Source organism: Lipotes vexillifer, unplaced genomic scaffold (genome assembly GCF_000442215.2).
Source record: "Lipotes vexillifer unplaced genomic scaffold, Lipotes_vexillifer_v1.1 scaffold1969, whole genome shotgun sequence".
In the NCBI taxonomy this organism is placed as follows: domain Eukaryota; kingdom Metazoa; phylum Chordata; class Mammalia; order Artiodactyla; family Lipotidae; genus Lipotes; species Lipotes vexillifer.
Genome location: NW_006794929.1, coordinates 569,996 through 577,735, shown reverse-complemented (window position 1 = coordinate 577,735; position 7,740 = coordinate 569,996).

The window sequence follows — 7,740 nt, the reverse complement described above, 5'->3', positions numbered from 1 at the left end:
AAAAAAAAAAAAAAAAAAAAAAAAAAGACCTAAGTGAACTTATACAAAATTCAAACCTTATGTTTCATTTCTTGATCTTGGTGATAGTTATATGGGTGTTTCTACTTTGTAAACATTCCTCAAACTCTATACCGGGGTTAAAATTTGTGTGCTTTTCTGTATGTGTTACACTTCAATTAAAATTTTTTTACTTAAAAAAAAAAAAACACCTCGTCACAGCTCTGCTTCTGTCTTTCTGCGGTGCATTACGGTAACCCCTGAGCTTGGTTCCCCAGAACATTTCCTCTGTGACCCCAGCTCTGCACCTGGCCAATCACAGCAGCCCATCTCCTGGGCTCAGTGACTGGTGGGTATACATTTCAAGCAGAGCCATTGGTGTCCTTCCTTGGGCCACTCTCTGCAAGTTAGGGGGATCGTTTTTAAAATGAGATAGGGCTGGTATATCTTAATATTTCCCTAGATTTTCCTTTTTATTTATTTAGTTATTTTAGTATTGGTCTATGTACAAATTCAACAGTCCAGAGACCCAGGACATTATTCCTCACTTTCTCAGTCCCTCCTTTTCTCAGCCCTCTGTGGGGTGGGAAAGAAAACTGATAGCCTTTCATATCCTCAAGTCATCATGCTCCTTTTTCTTGGTTAAAACGTCAGGTTCTTTAACCTGAGAATAAGGAAAAATATTCTCCATGACCCCTTTTCCTTTATGGGATCCATGTGACAGATGAGTCTTGGACCTATACAATGAAAAAAGTGCAAGACTAAAAAAAAAAAATTTATTTTCTACTGCTCCATTATCAAGCACTCAAATAACAAATACTATTAGCTATATGTCATCTCTGTTTGTAGAATCATTTGCCTTAGGCGGAATGAAATTAAATAACAGGTCCGAGCCAATTCTGAAGCCTTAGTCCCTTCAACCCAGCCTTCACCTTTTCTGAAGCTTTCCTTTCTAACCTTTTAATCCTCTTAATGTGTTGACGGTCAACCTGGGAATGATTTATGCAAGGAGCCCACTGGTCAGGACTGTTGAGCTGCATCACTACATTTAGGCCTGGAAATGGACTAATTCGTCTATGCTGTTCTTTTGTGCTTTTCTGGATCCTCTTCATAGGATTCATACCACATTAAAAAAATATATCAAACAACACATAATTTACTCAGTTCTGATTGCTTGAGCCAGAGGGAAGAAAAAAAATAAGGAAAAGAAAATAGCAGACACAGTGCTACATGTGTCTAATTTTAGTTATCTCATTTGTATTTAATATCATTCCCTCTACACATAAGCATCCTATCTGGCACTGGAAAAAATTTTCATAAATGTCTTAGTCTTCATTCATATTTCCCTTGTTGTGGTAGCTTGAATAAATATAAGCATGTAATATTTGTCGATATATTGTGCATTTGCTAGTTCCAGGCAAAAGTGCATTACATCATCTCTGTGAAGAAATGTTTTATTTAAATATTTAAACACCAAAATACCTGATACATACATATAAAAGCATATTCAAAATCTGAAATCACTAAAAAAATTAAGAATTGTGTTGATTTGTATATATGTCTCTACATTAAACATTAGATCCTGGGGCTTCCCTGGTGGCGCAGTGGTTGAGAGTCCGCCTGCCGATGCAGGGGACACGGGTTCGTGTCCTGGTCCGGGAGGATCCCGCATGCCGTGGAGCTGCTGGGCCCGTGAGCCATGGCCGCTGAGCCTGCGCGTCCGGAGCCTGTGTTCCGCAACGGGAGAGGCCACAGCAGTGAGGGGCCCGCGTACCGCAAAAACCAAACAAACAAACAAACAAAAAAACATTAAATCCTATAACTCAATATATGAGTGACTTCATTTCTGGCTTTTCTGTACTCCGTATACCTAATATCTATATACCTAACCTCCATGGATAAGGGTCCAAAGTAATTATGTATATATATAAATGCATTTCCCCCCCAAATCATTAGGAATACATGCCATAAATAATTTCAAAGAGCATCAGAAATTATTCCATTCACATAAACCTTAAAGCTTCTAAATATAAAAGGCCATCATAAAAAATAAAAAGGCAAAGATTGCAAACTTATGACAGATAAAAACGAACTCTTCTTTGTGTATAAAGAATTCTTATAAAACGATAAGGAAAATACAAACAGACTAATAGAAAAATGGGTATGGGCCATAAACTGGCAATTCACAAAAGAAGAAAAATATAAATGGCCAATAAACGTGTGAAAAATATCCAGCTTCATTAGTGATTACAGCATTGCCACATAACACAATAGGATGCATATTTTTATGTAAAATCAACGAAATCAAGATTTTTTTTTTTTATTAACTACCCCATGATATCTAGGATGCTGGGAAACCAGCGCTCCCATATACTGTCAATATACATAAAATGCTGAAAACTGTCAGGAAAGCAATTTAAACACATGCATCAAATTCATACTTTTGACCATGCATCAAATTCATACTTTTGATGTGATGCAGCTTCTAGGAATCTCTTCTAAATTATCATAGATTAATTCAAGGACGTACAGATATTGATTGCAGTATTTTACACAATTGTGAAAAATAAAAACAACCTCAATGTCCAACAATCACAAATAAAGAAAACTAAGGCTGAGTATTTAAGAAAATTTCCCAAACTCCCAGGAAAAAAAGAGCAGCGCTGAATTCAAGCCCAGGTTTGTCTGCCTCCAGCTCTTCTCCCTTAAGTCCTTCAAGCTTGTGGTTTTCCTGGTGTCTTTCCTGGAACTTTCCTGAGGTGTCTCTCAGATTCTGGCATTTCTGTTTTTTTTCTGAGCTCAATATTAGACAGTGGTTTCCAACCCCTCCTGTGGCCCAGCGTCATCGCTCTCCGGTCCAAGTAAGAGTTCTCGTGGTGGCTGCGGGGGGATACGGAGTGGAGTGATGCTGCTGAACAACAAAACATGACCTTTGACACTCTCCATCACACTGGACTGAGTCCCACTCTGCACCAGTATGAGATGGAGAGGGAGCCTCCGTCTCCTCAGACCACTCAGTGGCCGAGTCCTGGCGCTGGCAGACTGGCAGGAAAACACCATAACCCAGTACTGTGTCATCAGATGGCATATCTCAGGACACTATCTGCTCTTAGATTCAGATTATCACCCTCTCCTCCAGGAACCAAGAGGCCCCACCAGCCTGCCCTGCCCCTCTTTTCTGTTTTGTTGACAACAAATAGTATTTTCTCACTGCACAAGTGGTACTTCTAAAAGCCTCTACTGTAGCTCCTTTTCCAAACGCTGTCACAAGGAAGGATAATGGTTGAGGTGCTTCTCACGGTCAAGAAAGCACAGGCAGAACTGTGATCTCTAAGTTGGCTGTCTGGGTTCCCTGATTCCTGAATCAGCTGTTGTAACTAAAAAAGCCAAACATCTTGTTTTCCCTGCCCTGGTTTAAATGCCAACTAAATTTAATTACCCTAAGCCAGTGATTTTCAGAGAAGGCATCATCACCTGAAACCTGTTAGATAATGCAAACTCTCGGGGCCCAGTGAGAAGCCACTGGGTCCTCTGGGGGGCGGGGCGCAGGAGGGTGGTCCTGTAATGTGGGTTGTAACAGGCCCTCCAGGGAATTCTGATGCCCTCAGGTCAGGACCGTTGCCTAAGCTTCTACCCCTTCCATTCCTCACACCAGCTGACAACGTGAATCACACCCTTCTATGTGGCTCCCTTACGTTGTGTTATGTTACCACATTATTACATTTAGTTGTGTGTCTGCATTCCCCCCTCACTGTGAGCTCCTTAAATGACAGGATCTAGGTTTTATATGTGTTCATATCTCTAGGGCAAGCACAGCACCTGGCACTTATTAAATGTGTGTCAAATGAATATTGAATAAATTGAGGCACTAAGAGAAAGGGGAAAGTCTGAAACCTGCAGGCTTAAGTGTGAGAGTATTATCCATCAGCATAGTGTATGACCACCTATTGTCACGTTCTCAGGTTCCCAAAAGCTGCTTCTCTATCATCTTTCATAGGTTTCACTGTCTTTCTTACTGCATCTGAATTTTTAGAAAGTTTCCTTCGGCACAGTATCTTGAGCTGCAGTTTGTTCCAGTTTTGTCAGCTTGGTCACATCTTCCACAGAGAGTGCTTTTTTTCTTTCATGTTGGAAATCTAAGACATTGTTAGCTAACATTTACTAAGTCCTTACTATTCATTTATTCAACAAATATGCGTTGAGTGTCTACTATACGCCAAGCACTGTTCTAGGTACATTATAAAATAGAAGAGACAAAAATCTGTGCCCTGTGTCTGGCTCTGGGCAGGATGTTTTCTACATGTATCATCTCGTTTAGTCATACGCTGTGAAAATTAACTTTCCAAGTGTCATGGTGCCCTTCAACTTAATGGGGTAAAATTTCTAATTTACATTAATCTCTTTTAACTCTATTTTGAGTGGCAAAAGGGGTCATCATATTATCACTAACTATGCCATATCCCTTTATATATTATAAATTTTACCAAGCTCCTTTTCTGGCTCACAGCTCTTCGTTATTTGGCACTAAGCACTCAGGAAAATTGCACCCTAGCCCCTGGGCTACATCCAGCTCTGTCTGTTTATTGAGTGAGGTGACTAATAGTATTTTGCACCCAGGCAGCAGCTTGGATAATACCATTAAAGGTCCTGGGTGCCTGGGTTCTCATAATTATTATTACTGTTAGGATGTCGACCATATGGCACAGAACTTCAAAACCCTTTGATTTGATTTGTGATCCCTTGTTGATTCTAGGGACTGTTGAAGAGTAATGAAATTTTTAATCTAATTTTCCTACTTAAATAGTACTTTTAAAAACACACACAGTAAGATATTGTTTTACTGTGGTAAAAAGAGACAACATAAAATTTACCGTCTTAGCCATTTTAAAGTAGTGTTACGCACTCAGTAGTGTTAAGTGAGAAAACATTGTGAAACAGATCTCTAGAACTTTATCACCTTGCAAATCTGAAACTCTGTACCCATTAAACAACTCCCCATTTTCCCCCCTCCCTGGAATATTTTTATGAGGTTTTCATATACAAAGCTTATAGAGTTCAATCTCTTTTTCTTGTACAGGTCTCTAAAAGCACAAGAAGAAAAACAGTAAAGGCAAAAAACCTGCTGTCTGTGTTTCCCTGAGAGTCACTTTAACCATCTGTAAAAATCAGTGGCTGTCAGAGGGCTCTCTGAATGCCTTCATGTCTTTAACAGATAACTCTGCCCTTAGTAGTGCCAGGGAGTTGAAAAGCCTTTTGCTTGTTTGTGTGTTTTAGGAGAACATCTAGAAACAGATTCTAGGAAATAAAAGGGCCTCAGAGCTGTGGGTTCATCCTTCACCTCCCAGTGCTGGTGTTCTCTCCCTCACATCTCAAACAATAATCACGTGGCTTGCACTTAAATAGTTCCAAAGACAGACATCTCATCACACCTGAGGTCAGTGTTCATTCCTTGTTTTCCCTTTACAATTACTATAGGTTTTGAGAAAACCTCACAAAACTGCTCTCCTACATGTCTGAAAATATTTCGAGTTAGCTGTCTGGTCTGATTCTCTGTCTTGACTGCTTCAGACTTCCTATCTTTTCTCCTAGATGCAATCTGGATTTAGGAAATATTAAAAGAACGTATTTTCCATAAGCAGAATATTAATGTGTGACAACTGGACTTTCCCTATCAGTATAGTTCATGAATTCAACAGATAGCAATACAGAGAACAGCTTGATGCGAGATGGAGCCTGGAAGCTGGGAGACCTACTAGCAGGATATGTTTGTTTGGTTTGGCTTTTTTTGTTTGTTTGTTTTTTAAATAAATTTATTTATTGGCTGCATTGGGTCTTTGTTGCTGCGCGCGGGCTTTCTCTACTTGTGGAGAGCGGGGGCTACTCTTCGTCGTGGAGCGTGGGTCTCTCGTTGCTTTGGCTTCTCTTGTTGCAGAGCACGGGCTCTAGGCACGCAGGCTCAGTAGTTGGGGCACACGGGCTTAGTTGCTCTGCAGCATGTGGGATCTTCCCAGACCAGGGCTCGAACCTGTGTCTCCTGCATTGGCAGACAGATTCTTAACCACTGCGCCTCCAGGGAAGTCCCTAACACAACTTCTAACTATGGGGTCATGGTCAAAGAGAATCAAAGTGAACAGGTTCCAGTGAAGGTCACTGGCTCAATCTGATTGGAACTATAGCTAGGAAATTAGATTGTATTAAATAATATAAAAATGAAATGAGATTTTATATAAGAAACTGCTAATGGATGAAGAAAATGTAAAGGCAGACCCAACCCTGAGAACATTTTTAGAGAATTGAGAATCAAGTCCGTGTCAGATATATGTATATCTGAAATGTATTAAGCTTTATTTTTTCACTCAAAAAAGTAATGCACGTTATTTCCACATTGAGCCCTGTGTAGTGTGTTTTTGCGACATTGGTACAGTAATACATTCTATATGGATAGTTGATTTATCCATCCCCTATTTCAAAAAGTATTTGTGGACGTTTCAAAGTGAACTGTGGCTCTGAGTTGAAGATTAACTTGTTTGGAAGACTTTATGCTGCCCAAAATACCAAATGATAACCAAAAATACTAAAGAAATAAGCAGCTCAAACTTTGCTGATCTTTACCGTAACCTAATTTCTCTCACGACTGTCTACCTTTCGAAGTTCCATTAATGATATCCTGCACAGGCTACTAGGGAATTAGTTTTCCAATTTTTTGACCCTGACACACGTAAGAAATATTTTAAATGGAAGTTTAGAATAGGCATGTACATGTATATATACAACCGAGAAAAAGTATTATGAAATATTGCTTTCCTCTCCTTCTTGCAATTCACTAATATTTTCTTTTCTCTTCCTTTCCGTTCCATTCCATTCCATCCTATTCTCTTCTATTCCCTCTATTTGTTCTATGCTATTTTATTTAATGTCATTTGTGACTCATAAAGTTGATTTCACAACTTACTAGTTGATCTTAATGAGCAGTTTGAAAAACATTGCTCTAGTCCAAGTACAGCAAAGGATGAAAACTAGAAACGTCTTCTCTCCGGACCAGCCCCAAGAACTTTGCCAATCTACCTCAGATTATTTCCATACTTCTTTTACATTCATTCATTCATTCCCTCATTTCATTTATTAGAGGAATAGCTATGAAGCCCCTACCACGAGTTGGGCACATGGTCAGTTATTGGGAAAACAGTGGTAGGCAGGCTAGATTCTAGAAATCAGAGGACTAACCAATTCTAAGGAAACATGAGTCAGAGGAGATCTAAACTCTAAGGGAGGGGCAGTGGTGGTGTGACGAAGGAAGTGAAATGTGCTCTTCTGTCATGGCATGGGGGGAATCACTTACTCAACAGTTTCCTGGTGGTAACGATGCATGCAGTTTTCAGAAAGGAAGACTCTGTACTTGGTTCTGCTGATAGATGGTGAATAAACATGGTCTCTTCACTGCTGCTAGTCTGATAGTGTTGGGTGGGTAACACATAAATGATTACAATACAATAGTGCAACAGACTCATATAACCATTTTGAGTTGCAGAGAGTTAACGGATAGTTAAAAACAGAGGAAATGACAGATGGTGAGGGTAATCACTGGCGAAGGAGCCTGGATGTGGGCAGATATTTTCCAGAATAGGAAGAGATTTGAATATGTTTTACAGGTTGAGGGAAAGGAACCAGTGGAGAGGCCAAGATAGGGCATGATTAATTGATGCAGTAAAGTGTTGGTGGATTTGGGGGTAGGGGTCAAGTACA